Here is a 15,566-nt window from a genome sequence, read left to right as displayed (position 1 = left end):
AATTTCTGAACATGCTAGATCCCACTGCAATGCCTTCCCAGCCTCAGTGATATTCAATACCATCTCTGTCAGCAACTTCTGGGTCATAGAACTAAGGGCGGAGATAACATGTAACTCACCATTTCCAGCCTGTACCTAGGTTAGCTGTGCCCCAATTTCTCATCATGTTCTTGGGTCTTAAAAATATTCCAAACTGCTGCTGCACTTTTGGCCCCATCCCATAGGGATCCGGTCGAGTCACTTTTCTTTCTAGAGGAAATAACCCAAGCCCTCTGTTGTGCTAATCTAATGGCAGCCCCCTGTGAGCAATTTGGGTATGTAGAGGTGATCTGGAAACTGAATAAGGGTAATGAAAATTTAACAGTCCCTAGTGTAGTGTTAATCACAGTTCATTGATATCCTAATACATTTCTTTTTGGTGTATATTCTGTGCCTATGTTACCGAAATATCGGGTCCACCTAGCTGAGAGCCAATAACAGCCAGACAGGGATAAGGAAGAGTTGCTTTATTCTGCAGAAGCAGGGCCGGCTCCAGGCACCAGCCCACCTAGCTTGTGCTTGGGGCGGCACCTGTAGGGGGGCGGCGTGGTGCTTCGGCTCTGGCCGCCGGGGAGAGCGGAGCCCCGGCTGGGCTCTCTGGCCTCCCCCCCGGCACTCTGGCCACGGGGAAGAGCGGAACCGCGGCGGGCTCGCCGCCCTCCCTCCGGCACTCTGGCCACCGGGAAGAGCGGAGCTACGGCGGGCTCGCCGCCCTACTCCCGGCGCTCTGGCCGCCGGGGAGAGTGGAGCCGCGGCGGGCTCTCCGCCCTCCCCCCGGCGCTCTGGCCGTCACTCCACCCTCCCCCCGGCGCTCTGGCCACCGGGGAGAGCGGAGCCGCGGCGGGCTTGCCGCCCTCTTCCTGGCGCTCTGGCCGCCTGTGAGAGCGGAGCCCCGGCCGGGCTCTCCGCCCTCCTCCCGGGGCTCCGGCCGCCAGCGGAGCCGCGGCAGGCTCGCCGCCCTCCCCCCGGCACTCTGCCCGGTTGGGGAGAGCGGCCTGCGGCCAGGCTCGGTGCCCTCTCCTGCCGCGCTGGGGGGAGCGGGGGGGCGGTGGGAGGCTTTTTTGCCTGGGGCGGCAAAAAAGCCAGAGCCAGCCCTGAAGGGAAGACAGTTGAAAAGTTCAGGCTACTGTGTACTTGAAGTGTCTGCTTCCCCCTAATGGCCACTGGTTGACATAAAGGCTGCTCTGTTAAGGGGGGGTCACTAGTAACGTTCACACTTAGGAGGCAAACGGGATCACAACCAGCCTTGGCTGAAGATGCTGCTGAAGGCTTTGGGTGAGATAAACCTTAGTCCCTAGAAAGCAAGTTAGGGATTTGGTTTATATGTAACCTTTTGTTTCCATGATCCTTGCCCAGCGTCTCTTGAATCTTGGTAATAAACTTCACAATTTGCCTGCCTGGTTTTGACCTGCCCTGACTAGGGTGACCAGACAGCAACTGTGAAAAATCGGGACAGAGGGTGGGGGGTAATAGGAGCCTATATAAGAAAAAGACCCCAAAATCGGGACTGTCCCTGTAAAATTGGGACATCTGGTCACCTAGCCCTGACGCCAATGGTCCCTGTTGAACAGGTTCCGGACCAGGCAAGGTCTCTGTGCGGCCAACCAGTATCGCTGGGGCCTTCGTGACAGGCCTGTGTGCAGCTGTGACACAACACAGACGATGGTGCACATTGTCAATGAATGCCTGCTGACTAGGTTCAGCGGTAGCCTAGAAGAACTGTATCATGCCACTGAAGATGCCATCACTTGGCTAGACGACTATGCACATGCTAAATAAATAAACTTCCCCTTGTTTTCTCTATAAATTAGGGCTGTCGATTAATCGCAGTTAACTCACGCGATTAACTCAAAAAAATTAATCGCAATTAACAAAATTAATCGTGATTAACCGCAGTTTTAATCGCACGGTTGAACAATAGAATACCAATTGATATTTATTAAATATTTTTGATGTTTTTCTACATTTTCATATATACTGTATTCTGTGTTGTAATTGAAATCAAAGTGTATATTATTTTAATTACAAATATTTACACTGCAAAAATGATAAAAGAAATAGTATTTTTCAATTCACCTCATACAAGTACTGTAGTGCAATCTCTTTGTCGAGAAAGTGCAACTTACAAATGCAGATTTTTTTTTTGTTACATAACTGCACTCAAAAACAAAACAATGTAAAACTTTAGAGCCTACAAGTCAACCCAGTCCTACTTCTTGTTCAGCCATGTCCTGGGGAATGGTGGTTGAAGCATGAAGGGATATATGAATCTTTAGCGCATCTGGCACGTAAATATCTTGCGACACCGGCTACAACAGTACCATGCGAACGTCTGTTCTCACTTTCAGGTGACATTATAAACAAGAAGTGGGCAGCGTTATCTCCTGTAAATGTAAACAAACTTGTTTGTCTGAGTGATTGGCTGAACAAGAAGTAGCACTGAGTGGACTTGCCGGCTCTGAAGTTTTACATTGTTTTATTTTTGAATACAGGTTTTTTGTACATAATTCTACATTTGTAAGTTCAACTTTCATGATCAAGAGATTGCAGTACAGTACATGTATTAGGTGAATTGAAAAATACTATTTCTTTTGTTTTTTGTACAGTGCAAATACTTGTAATAAAAAAATAAATATAAAGTGAGCACTGTACACTTTGTATTCTGTGTTGTAATTGAAATTAACATATTTGAAAATGTAGAAAACATCCAAAAATATTTAAATGAATGGTATTCCATTATTGTTTAACAGTGCGATTAATCGCGATTCATTTTTTAAATTGCTTGACAGCCTGTGACGTTATTGACATAAACTGGGACCATATAGATCATTGTTGCAACCAAGGTCCTGTAGTGGCACCCAAATCTTGTATAAAGGGGGTCAAATGGGGTGTCTAGGACAAGGTTATGGTTTACTGGTTATGATTATGCTGTCTATATGTATGTATCAGTTTTGTAGTCGAAGTTATGAATATTGGCTCTATACTGTCTGTATGGCAAATTTATGCTATGCTTCTGGGTGACATCCCAGACAAGCTGAGATTAGCTCTGCCTAGCCTGCTTGATGGCCCATTAAGGACCATCAGCTATACAATGGACCCATTGAGAGAAGGCAGATACGCCTTGTACCTCAGCAAAGTATGCAGGGACTGGCCCATGTGACTCCAGACTCGATTTTGCTGTAATTTTCCACAGTAAGAACAAAGAGGTGATCTTACACCTGGAAAAGACTATATAAGGCTGATGCCTGATCTCCATCTTGTCTTCAATCCTGCTTCTTACCTCTGGAGGGACTTTGCTACAAACTGAAGCTCTGAACAAAGGACTGAATGACCCATCCCAGCTGGGGATGTATTCCAGAGACTTGATTTGAACCTGCAGTTTATTCCATCGCTGCTGCAAGCCTGAACCAAGAACTGTGCCATTACTGTATGTAATTGATTCCATTTAACCAATTCTAACTCTCATCTCTATTTTTTTCCTTTTATGAATAAACCTTTAGATTTTAGATTCTAAAGGATTGGCAGTAGCGTGATTTGTGGGTAAGGTCTGACTTATATATTGACCTGGGTCTGGGGCTTGGTCCTTTGGGATCAGGAGAACCTTTTCTTTTACTGGGGTATTGGTTTTTATAACCATTTGTCCCCATAACGTGTGGCACTGGTGGTAATACTGGGAAACTGGAGTGTCTTAGGAGATTGCTTGTGAGACTTGCGGTTAGCCAGTGGGGTGAGACCGAAGTCTTAGTCTGGCTGGTTTGGTTTGCCTTAGAGGTGGAAAAACCCCGGCCTTGGGCTGTAGCTGCCCTATTTGAGCAATTTGTCCTGAGTTGGCACTCTCAGTTGGGTTCCGCCAGAACCGCATTGTCACAGTGGCGTAGTCGTGCTTGGATCCACAGAACCAGGTCAATTAAGCTTTGGGTCAGAACCCCACGCTATCCAAATTTGAATTTTGGGATTGAGAGTTTTGTTGGTTAAAGAGCTGCTGCAATGGCTGAGCAAAGAGCATATGAGGGACTTGGCAAAAAAGCCCTGGAAAATTTGTGTTCAGAAAAGAGGATATGCTTTAGAAAGAAAGCTACAAAGGAAGAACTGAGAAATCTGTTAATAGCCAGTGATCAGGGGGCAAGAGCACAGCCCTTACCTGAGGTTGCAGAAGATGCAGAAAAAATTAGGATGCAAAGGGTGACAAGTAAACTGCAATTTGAGCATGAACAGAAGCTAGCAGATCTTCGATTGCTGGAGAAGCAAAAAATAGCAGAGTTAGAAAGAGAGAGAGAGAAGGAGGCTGATGAGAGAGAAGAGAGAGCTCGTAAGGGACGTCTAGAGCTGCTCGCTGCGGAACAGGAGACGGCCAGACTTCAGCTCCAAGTAATGGAAGAGCGGAGAAAGTCATCCCCACGTGGTACTCCAATTCCCCCCCACCATGAGAAAAACTGGGAAAGGATGTGTCCCATTTACAATGATACTGAGGATATAGAGGAGTTTTTGTCTACCTTTGAACGCCTCTGCAGTCTGTACCAGATCCCTGAGGGTCAGCGAATGCCTGTCCTGCTGACCAGACTGACTGGAAAAGCCAGGGAGGTGTTTAATGACTTGGGGGAACAAGAAGCCTTAGATTATGAGCGGTTTAAGGATTCGGTGTTAAGGCGGTTCAAGGTTACTCCTGAATCTTACAGAGTTAAGTTTAGAGAGTTTAAAATGTCTAAGGATTGTACTTTTGTAGAATGTGCTCATAAGCTGATGGATTTTGTTAAAAAGTGGGTTATGGGAGCCAAGGTTCATGGGAGTTTTGAAAAACTGCTGGATTTAATAACTTTGGAACAGTTCTTAGACATTGTGCCGGACAATGTGAGAGCAGCTGTGTGTGACAGGGACCCTGAGTCAGTCCTACGGGCAGCAGAGATTGCGGATGCCCATACCCAAAACAGGGCTCGAGAAGGGTGTAAAACCCCGGGGAAAACTGATCACCATTCTCCCCAGTTCAAGAGGAGGGAAGGATTTAAAAATAAACCTGACTCTTCTAAAGGAGTTCAAGGGGGTCCGGGGGGTAGGAACTCACATCCCAGGACGGAACAGGTTACATGCTATCACTGTGGTATGCTGGGCCACATGAGACCAGACTGCCCGACACTGAAGGGCAGCCCAAAACCAGCAACCCCAAATGCCACGGCCAATGCTAACCCTGTTGTTGTAAACTCACAGGCAAGCCACACAGAGCCCAGCATTGGTGCCCTGGGTGCAAATGCTGTTTCTGTGGTCTCGGAAGAATTTGACCTTAAAACTCACATTAGAGCTAAATATGGGGGAAATAATGCAGAGTTTATTAGCAGTGCAGAAGTAAATGGAGTGGGGTGTATGGCATGGAGGGACACCGCAGCAGATATTACTCTGGTTAAAGCAAGTCTGGTCAGGAAGGAAGATTATTTGCCAGGTGAAGATGTAACTGTTGTAGCCTTATCTAAGTATTTTGTCAGGGTGCCTTTGGCTAAAATCCACCTGAAATGGAAGGGATTGGAGGGCACTATGGTTGTGGGAGTAAAAGACATAATCCCTAAGGATATTATGATTGGAAATGATATTAAAGCTATGGTCAGTCAAGTTAATACAAACCAGGCACAAGAGAGGATTGATCCTAAGGTTGTGCCTATGGAGGATTTCTCCAAAAGTTTGTCTTTGGAAAGTAGCTGTTTGGCTGTGAATGAAGTTTCTGAATATCTATCTAATGTCTCAGAAGTAAATCTGGAATTAGATCAAGCGAAGGGAGAGGAGAACAAGGAGATTTTGGATGAGCCTAGGCAGTCTTGTGAGCTGATGGCTTTATCTAGTCAGCAGTTTGGGAAGGCAAGGAGAGTGGAAGATGAGTGTCCCTATACCTTGTCTGTTTCCTGTGCGAAGAATAGTGACAGTGAAGGAAATGTGCCTGTGACTGTCAGGGGTATTGACTTGCCTATGGAGGAAGCTACCCCAGTCTCCAAGCAGTTGTCTGTGAACAGCCCGGTGTGCTGGGACAAGGGAAATGAAATCCCAAACTATATGTCCAGTAAAGAAAAATGCGTCTCCAACTCTTTTTTGTCTGTGGAGCAGACAGAAGGTGCCTTTCGGCCTGTGATGGTTGAGAGTAATTTAGTTGTCTCAGAGTTGGTTCTGGATTCAACTAAAGCCCAGGAAGGGAATGGTCCTAAGTTTGCATCTGCTGGGGAGAATGGCACCGTAGCTAGGTTGCATCCAGTTAGTGTCTTAGCAAAATCCCAGAGACCAGACAATTCTGATGCTTGTATTGGGCCTGTTGCTCATGTGTGGTTGGAGAAGGGTGTAACAACTCTGTCTGATCAGGGTGATACCCTAGCCAGGGCACAAGGAGAGCAGAAAGGTAATTTGGTTGTGTTACCTACGGACAGTTTAACAACTTGTAGCAAAAAGGAAAAAATTCCTAAGCTGGTGTGTGGAAAAGAGAAGGGAAGTATTTCCAACCTTTTAACTAGGAAGCCTATGGGTTCACCTGAAAGGGGATTGTGTAGAGATCTGCCTGATGGGCCAGAGGTGATCCTGAATGTAAGTAAGACCCAGACAGAGTCTGTTGTTGCTCAGGAAATTGTGCCTTTAGAGCAAGCCCTAGGTGAAGAGGGTAAGGGCAGAATTTCTGTGAGGGGTGAATTGCTGCTTAGAAAAGCTCCTGGAGAAAGGAATCCTCATGGTACTCGGTGCAAGCAGTTCCCTGCAACTGAAGGGTGTGAGAGTGATTTAATCAAGGAAGTTTCAGTTCCTAGCAGCCAAAAATTGTCTGTTGTGAATGGATCCTCTGACTTTCCTTTTAAAAGATCCAGTGTGGGTAGCTTTGAGAAGGTCTCAGAGGAAGTAAAAGTTGTTAAGGAATTGAGGCATCCCTATAACCGAGTGGCTGTGTGGGGCCAACTTGTTGGGGAGACAATGGTGTTGGAACAGGAATGTCTCCTTTCTGATTCTTTAAATGAGCAGTTTGTGCTTCAGGGTTTGAGGACAGATTTGGTTACTGATGTGTCAGAGCAGAGCAGTTTTATGGCTAAATGCTTGAGGATGCGGGGGAGAGCAAGCAGACTCTCACCCGCAGACTCTTTGGATTTGTGTGGTATCTCTTTAAGACAGAGTCCAGCCTTGGAGATGATAGCAGTTACGAATATGAAAACTGGTGGACTGGCTCTGGTCTGGGGTAGTGCAAATTACTTGCCTGGCTGGGAAAGGAAGGACTTGCTAATAGCTGTTAGCACAGAGGGCCCACCCCATCAGCCAGTGAATTCTGTTAAGCAAGAGAAATCGGGGTTTGATCCTGCAGGACAAGGAGGAAAGAGAACGCTGAATTTTGCAAAGGGAAGCCACAGGTTAACCCTAAAATGCCCAAACTCCAATGGTATTGAGCCAAAGGTGTGGCATGACAAACATGACTGTAGATGGACACTTGCAATGAACTTGTTGTTATTGCTAAACTTTGTAATTAACAATGTGCCTAATCTTTTGGAGAATCCCTTGAACATGTTAAAAGGAATACATGAAAACACACGTTATGTTAAAAGGCCTTGTTACACTGGGGTTTCACAGGTAATGCCTATAAACAATATGGGAACTTTTCACAGGGGAAAAGACATTCCAGACCTAATGTGCTGTATGAAAAGGAAGACTGAGGCACACTACCATATTGCTTTCATGGCTAAATGCCAAGATTCCTGGACTATGAAGAACATTAATATCTGCATTTATTCGATGTTAATTGGGTTCCAAACATTTGCCCGAGCTTGTATGGATAAAGTAGCAGTCTTCTTTAGCTCTTGGCAAGATCACATGGCACATACAGGAACCATGCTGCCAGAGCAGATCCAATCCACTATTGTTCTAACTAAGTGTTACCTTGAGTTTGTAAAGAGGTTCAATCATGTGGTTGAACATGATTTTGATAAACCATTTCTGTTATACACTGGTACGGCTTCTAACCCAATACTAGCTGTAGTGAGACAGAACCCAGGATAGGGAGCTCTTGGGATGCAGTCAGTGATGTTTGTGTCATCCCTTCCTGCATCAATTTTGCGTTGGGGGTGTGACGTTATTGACATAAACTGGGACCATATAGATCATTGTTGCAACCAAGGTCCTGTAGTGGCACCCAAATCTTGTATAAAGGGGGTCAAATGGGGTGTCTAGGACAAGGTTATGGTTTACTGGTTATGATTATGCTGTCTATATGTATGTATCAGTTTTGTAGTCGAAGTTATGAATATTGGCTCTATACTGTCTGTATGGCAAATTTATGCTATGCTTCTGGGTGACATCCCAGACAAGCTGAGATTAGCTCTGCCTAGCCTGCTTGATGGCCCATTAAGGACCATCAGCTATACAATGGACCCATTGAGAGAAGGCAGATACGCCTTGTACCTCAGCAAAGTATGCAGGGACTGGCCCATGTGACTCCAGACTCGATTTTGCTGTAATTTTCCACAGTAAGAACAAAGAGGTGATCTTACACCTGGAAAAGACTATATAAGGCTGATGCCTGATCTCCATCTTGTCTTCAATCCTGCTTCTTACCTCTGGAGGGACTTTGCTACAAACTGAAGCTCTGAACAAAGGACTGAATGACCCATCCCAGCTGGGGATGTATTCCAGAGACTTGATTTGAACCTGCAGTTTATTCCATCGCTGCTGCAAGCCTGAACCAAGAACTGTGCCATTACTGTATGTAATTGATTCCATTTAACCAATTCTAACTCTCATCTCTATTTTTTTCCTTTTATGAATAAACCTTTAGATTTTAGATTCTAAAGGATTGGCAGTAGCGTGATTTGTGGGTAAGGTCTGACTTATATATTGACCTGGGTCTGGGGCTTGGTCCTTTGGGATCAGGAGAACCTTTTCTTTTACTGGGGTATTGGTTTTTATAACCATTTGTCCCCATAACGTGTGGCACTGGTGGTAATACTGGGAAACTGGAGTGTCTTAGGAGATTGCTTGTGAGACTTGCGGTTAGCCAGTGGGGTGAGACCGAAGTCTTAGTCTGGCTGGTTTGGTTTGCCTTAGAGGTGGAAAAACCCCGGCCTTGGGCTGTAGCTGCCCTATTTGAGCAATTTGTCCTGAGTTGGCACTCTCAGTTGGGTTCCGCCAGAACCGCATTGTCACACAGCCCTACTATAAATACATCTCAGGGCTGTGATATTTACCAAGGAGCTGGTCCTGAGCAGAACGAGACAAGCTGGGGTATACGCTGCTCCCTTGGGGATAACAGCGCTGCTATCCCTGTGAGTGTCGGTGGACCAGGGGCTTGGCACGACAGGGGAACGCTTTACAGGGGCTCAGAGACTGGGGTGTCCCATTGTTAACCCGCAAGGCAGAGTAAAGGCTGGCAGAGCTCAGAGGAGAGTGTGAGGGTGGCTCACAGCCTGGTGGGGTCAGGGTGCTGACACCAGTTAAGCACAAGCAAGTCTCCCTCATGCTGGAGGCAAGGGGGGGTAGTAACAAAGGGGGGATGTTTCATAATATTTTGTATGACTACTGTGTGTGTATCAGTTCCCCTATGTGCTGCATGGTTAATTAGGTGGGGAGAAAAGGCTGTTTGCTCTTTGCAGAGACCCAGAGATACAGGTGTGACTGTCACCTAGCTCTCTGGGGCCTGGGCCCAGAAAATGGCTCAGCCATTTGGTACCTAGCAACTAACAACCTTGGACAACAGACCCCCTCTGCAGGAAGCCAGCAGGTTTGGCCAGCTGGAGAACAAAGGGCCAGGTGACCAAGTTTGCCAGGAAACTAGAACAAAGGATGGAGGAGGGGCCCTTGGGGGGGTTGTTATGTGTGGGTCGCTGGAAGCAGGACACACTCTTCTGGACTGGGACTCAAGGCGGGTCAGAGAGAGAGCCCTGAGCTCTGGACTGACCCAGATGCTGGAACTTTCCATTCTCGGTGCTAACCTAAGGAGTTTGTAGGCTGTGGTCCAGACATCTCAGAAACCCTTCTGCTTTACAGTCCCCCCTGATTCAGTTGGGGGTGCATCGCTCCCTTGGGGGGTACGAGTCTTCCCCAAGTGACCAATCCAGGTGGACTCACTGCAGGGAGCTCACGGCGGCTCCGAGGTTCGGCCTCAGGAGGCGGTGAAGCCAGGGGCTCACCCCAGTGACCGAGTGTGAGGGGGCTAATGCACTGAAGGGCTCCTCCCAGGGACTGTACCAGAGCCAGATGAAAGCACCAGATCTGTTGATCTGTGACAGGGGTAACAAGGTGATTCACACTCCTGAGTACCCCAAGAAACGTCACACCCCTAGCATGGCCCCCGAGGTTGTCTCCCGCCCCATAGCTCATACCCTGCATGCTGGGCACTGGTGCAGACCCCCCCAACCAGGATCAGGACCCCCAATTCCCATTGTGCCAGGTGCTGTGCAGACCCCAGCTTAGATCAGAGGCCCGTTGTACTGGGCGCTGCACAGACACATAACAAGAGATAGCCCTTGCCCTAGCTGAGATCAGGGCCCTGCTGTGCTGGAAGCTGGACTGGAAGGAACATCAAGAGGTCATCAAGTCCAGCCCCCTGGCTGAGGCAGGACCAAGGAAAGCGAGACCATCCCTGGCTGGCATCTGTCCAACGTGTTCTTAAAAGCCTCCAATGACAGGATTCCACAACCCCCCTTGGAAGCCTATTCCAGAGCTGAACTATCCTTATAGATAGAAAGTTTTTTTTCTAATGTCTAACTTAAATCTCCCTTGCTGCAGAATAAACCAAATTACTTCTTGTCCTATCTTCATGGAGAACAAGTGATCACTGTCCTCTTTATAAAAGCCCTTAACATATCTGAAGAGCGTTATCAGCTACCCTCCCTCCGTTTTCTTTTCTCAAGACTAAACACGTCCGTTTTTTTAGACCCCGAGTCTTTTACGTGGCAGCCCCAAGTTCCATTCACTTAGACACACTGCCTTTCAGAATGAATCTGCCAGGACTATGTGCTTGTCTAGAAAATACATACCCACCTTCACAGCTGGACGTCCTAACTCTAACCATAGACCCCACTCCTCTTTGAGAGTCGGGGAGAGAACCCAGGAGTCCTGACTTCCTCCAACTCAATAGAGCCCAATCCTCTCCCAGAGCTGGGAATAGAACCCAGGAAGCCTGAGCTCTATCATTCTACTGTCGTCTAACAAATAGTTGTTGTGTGACTCACTGACAACGTGTGCTCTAGTGCTAATGAACATATAGGGTGACAGCCTTCTAACACTATCTGTTTGCCGACTCCTAAGCTGGGGTACAAGGCCTTGCTCGGCAGTGAGAGGTGTGAAATGCACCGAATTATTAACCCAGGCAGCAGGAGAGCGGAGATTGGCCTACAGGCTCCCAGCTCAGCGCCCTTTCCCATTCTAAGAGTGTAGGGGTAGGGGGGAATTGGATACTACCACCCACTTCCCTCTGGGTGCAGGGAGCTGTATTCTTGAGCAGCCATTGACCTAAGAGCTCCATGTCAGTGCCTGTCCCAGAGGATGGAGCAAGCGGCGCAAATCAGAGCACATGTCCCCAGTGACTGCTGGTGCTCTGAGTTTCCTGCCCGAGGGGTAGATCAGACAACCTTCCCCCATGCTGGGGAGCACTTATTCATACAGCAGTGGGACTGCTCGCGTGAGTAAGAGCGACAGCTGCGCTGCCCAACCCTTGCTGAGCTCCTGCAGGGTCCCAGGAGGCCACGGCTGCCTGCCCCTGTCCCCCGCCCTCACCGGAGCAGTCCACACTGTGGCTGGGAGGCAGAGCCTGCCCACAATGAATGGCAGGCAGTGGGCGCTGGCTGGTCCTACTGAGGACAAAGCCCCAGCCCCAGCTGATCCCCTTCCACTTGGGCTTGTTCTCTCCCTCATGGGGTCACGTTGTAACCCAGGCCCTGGCCCCTGCTGCAGCTGGCAGAACACTGCCCAGGGAGAGAGACGCCCACGGAGAGGGCAGGGACTGGGAATCTGCCTGAAGAGGCCGTGGGAAGGCGGCTAGAGATGAAGAGATGGTGCTGCGTGAAGAGGGGATTTGCTGAGGAAGCTGGATGCGAAGGGCCGTGTGCCAGGAGCCCGGCCACGAGGGCACAGTGCGTGTGACGAGGGAGGGTTACCCCGGTACCCCGGCGCCTGTGGAACGGGGGTGGCCCTGCAGGTGAGGAGCTGTCATTGGTGGGGGAGCTGCTTGTAAGAGCTGCAATCATCGCAGCGGTGAAGCAAAGCAGCGTGGCAAGCCAGAGGGAGGCGAAAACGGGCCAGCAGGGGTGAAACTGGACTTCGCAGCCAGGGGACGGGGACTTGAGTCCTTGGGGTGATGCAGCAGGGGGTGGAAAAACTCCTTGTCCTAGGATGGTATTTTACAGTTTAGTATTTTCCTAAGCAAGCACTTGATGTTACTTTCCATTATTTCTTGTCTATTATTATTCGATTATTTCTATTCTATTATTCTTCCTGCCAAATTTCTGGGGGGTTCCTCTGTAAAGTTTAAAATATAAGGGTGTGTTGCTTTGCCTCTGCCTCTCTTCCCAGTAGGGAGCCTGCTCAGTGCTGCTCGACAGGCAGCAGCAGGCCTGAGCTAACACGCAGCGCGGACTCTGCTCCGAGGGCGATGGGGCCTCCTGCTGCCTCATTGCAGTCTGTCAGAGCTGCCTCCAGCAGGGGAGGGAACAAGATGATGGTTGTCTCCTAGCGCAGGGACAAGGGGGTGATCAATGGAAGAAAAAGGGGGCAAACTGAAAATCGCTACCAGGAAATCCCTTCTCCCCCAGCGGGTGATTGGCCTGTGGAACTCCCTGCCACAAGGTGTGAGGGTCAAGTGCTGAGCCAGGTTCAAGAGGGGACTGGACGTTTCTATGCAGAACGAGAATATCCAGCATTGGACTAGCTGATGCTGGCACGCATTCTGAGCCCTCTTGCTTCAGGACATGAGCCCAGTGCTGTGAGAGACCAGGATGAGACCTGTGGGAGGAGCAGATTATCCCGCAGCTGCTACGGTGGGGGTCCTACCCCTTTGCCTAAAGCACCTGGTTCTGGCCACTGTCAGGGATGGGATCCTGGACTGGATAGACCTGGGGTCTGCTCCAGGTTGTCAGTGCCTATGCTGCCGTGAATCTGGGTGACTATTCATTCCATGTAATACAGCAGCACCTGATCTGCGTTGGGGCTCATTGTGCCTGGCTCTGCATACCCGCAGCATAGAGACAGGCCCTGCCCACCTAGGGTTGGATGAGCCAAAATGCCCACCTTTCTCCTAGCCTGGTTAATAGCAGTGCCCTGCAGCAACTGCCTGACACAGCAATTCACCACCGGGTTACTGCAGCGTGTGTGGCTGGGAGCTCGGACTCCTGGGTCCTTTCCAGAGTCTGACACCCACGTGTGACCTGGGACACGTAGCTCCAAGTGGACACCTGTCTGTGCTCCAGTGCCCCCTTTGAGAACTGGGGCAACGCACCTTGGTAAAGCGAGCTGCGATCCTGGCCTGGGAGATGCTCTGTCCGTTCAAAGCGTTATTATTAAAGGGGCAGGTGGAGAGCTCCTTACATCTGAGTGCCCGAACGTTTTCTGTTATGTTCGTCGGAGTGTTTTGGTGAAGAGCTCGAATGCCGCCATGGCGTGGTGCAGCGGGGATCTGGAGGGTTAGCAGGGGTTGAATACTCTTAGGGTCAGCGAGGTTACAGGTGCCTTTCGGGGGCACCGGAGAAAGCTGCTCTGATTTGCCAGCTGCTGAAAAGCACCATTTCCTGTCTGAGCTTCACTCAGTAGAGCTTGCTACTCAAATCCTCCAGTATCCCATCAGCACCTGCGTGCACTGCCCCGGTGGTTCCCTTCAGTGTGCCACACGTAGCTGGGGCAAATGCTTCCTGCTTCCCCACCAGCGACCTTCCTGGCTGAGGGGAAAGTGCACTAGGTTGGGAACCAGCAGACTATGAGTTTATGCCTCATGTCTCCTGACTGCTGTCCGAGCTCTGTGTCCTTCACAACCCTTGTAACTTACTGAGCCAGGTTAGCTATCCCACTGAGACGTTTCGCAGGGTTGGAATAGAAATCTGCTTTCTGATGTGGGCCGGCCCAAGCCTCAGCCGTGCTGTCAGAAAGAAGCTGCCAAATCTAAGTGCTTGGCTGCGTTGTCTGGAAAATGAGGCTGTTCACCGTTTCAATGTGTTACGCATTTTCCTCTTGTGGCAGCTCTGCAGATAACAACCTACACCTGCTGCCACCTATTGTAGATGATCCTTTAGTTCAGGTGGTAGAGGCCCGTGCTGAAAGCCCAGAATTCAAACCTTGCTAATGCAAAGGATGGAGGTTTATGGATCACCCATCACAGAATGTTTTTAAATCAACCTAGGCAATTCTCTACAATTAAGTTTGTTAAAAGAATGTTCAAGTTGCAAAGTCCAACACTCAAAAGTTAGCAAATGTCAGAATAATAAGGGTTGCTTTTGCAACCTGTATTCCGCTGTCTGCATTATGAGACAGTCTATAACAGTGGTCCCCAAACTTTTTACCTTGCACCCCCCTTACTCTTGTCCATGCCGCCCCCCCGAGCTGAGGCCGTGGCTACGGGGGGGGGGGGCAGACAGGGATAAGGAGTCTGGGGCCACAGCTCGGGGTGGGCTTGGAGCTGGCTCTCCCTCTCTGGCACCCATGGGGGCTGGCCCAGGCCCTAGCCATGTCCCCCTAAACATTCCTCTGTGCCCCCCGGGGACCTCTGGGCTATAATTACGTGATCACAGATTTCTTTTTCCCCTCAGGCCCTCTGCATCATTCAATGCACAAGCTGACCTTTTTTGTTTCAGATAAAATGCTTCAGCTGCTTCAGAGAATAATATGAGGGGGAAATACATTCTTTTGCCCTCAGGGCATCATTTCAGAAAAATTCTGGGGCGGGCAAAGTTGTTCCAGCACAAAGAACATAATATGTGATTAGATTTGTGACGTTACTGACATAAACTGTGACCGTATAGATCATTGTTGCAACCAGGGTCCTATGGTTGCACCAGGTCTTGTACAGAGGAGGCCAAGTGGGGTGTCTACGGGAAGGTTGTAGTTTGCTGGTTATGATTATGCTGTCTGTCTGTGTTCTCATGTTTGTATTCGAAGTTATGAATATTGGCTATGTACTTGTTTGATTCTGAGTAGCCTCAGTGGAGCATTTGGACAGCTGCTTGAGAAAGGACTAGTCTCAGTAAGTGCCCAATCAAGAAACACTTAACTGACAATGGACTTTGGGAGACGCCAATCCACATCTGAGCTGTCCTGGGGATGTTCAAACTAACATGTAAACAATGGCGTCGGCCTGCAAAAAGCTGATTCATTCATAGACATGGAGTGGGCTGTAGTCCACGAAAGCTTATGCTCTAATAAATTTGTTAGTCTCTAAGGTGCCACAAGTCCTCCTGTTCTTCTTTATTCATAGACATGTGACTTGCCCAGGTGACTGCAAACTCCATCTTGTTGAGGGGTGTGACGAACTGGGGGATTGTCTTGTTTTTTCAATGGTTTGCATGCAGAGGGGGTGGGACTCAGTTTCCCTGGGTGTTACTGGTTTA

This window comes from Chrysemys picta, chromosome 4, assembly GCF_011386835.1.
Source record: "Chrysemys picta bellii isolate R12L10 chromosome 4, ASM1138683v2, whole genome shotgun sequence".
In the NCBI taxonomy this organism is placed as follows: domain Eukaryota; kingdom Metazoa; phylum Chordata; order Testudines; family Emydidae; genus Chrysemys; species Chrysemys picta.
This window is presented reverse-complemented; position numbering follows the sequence as displayed.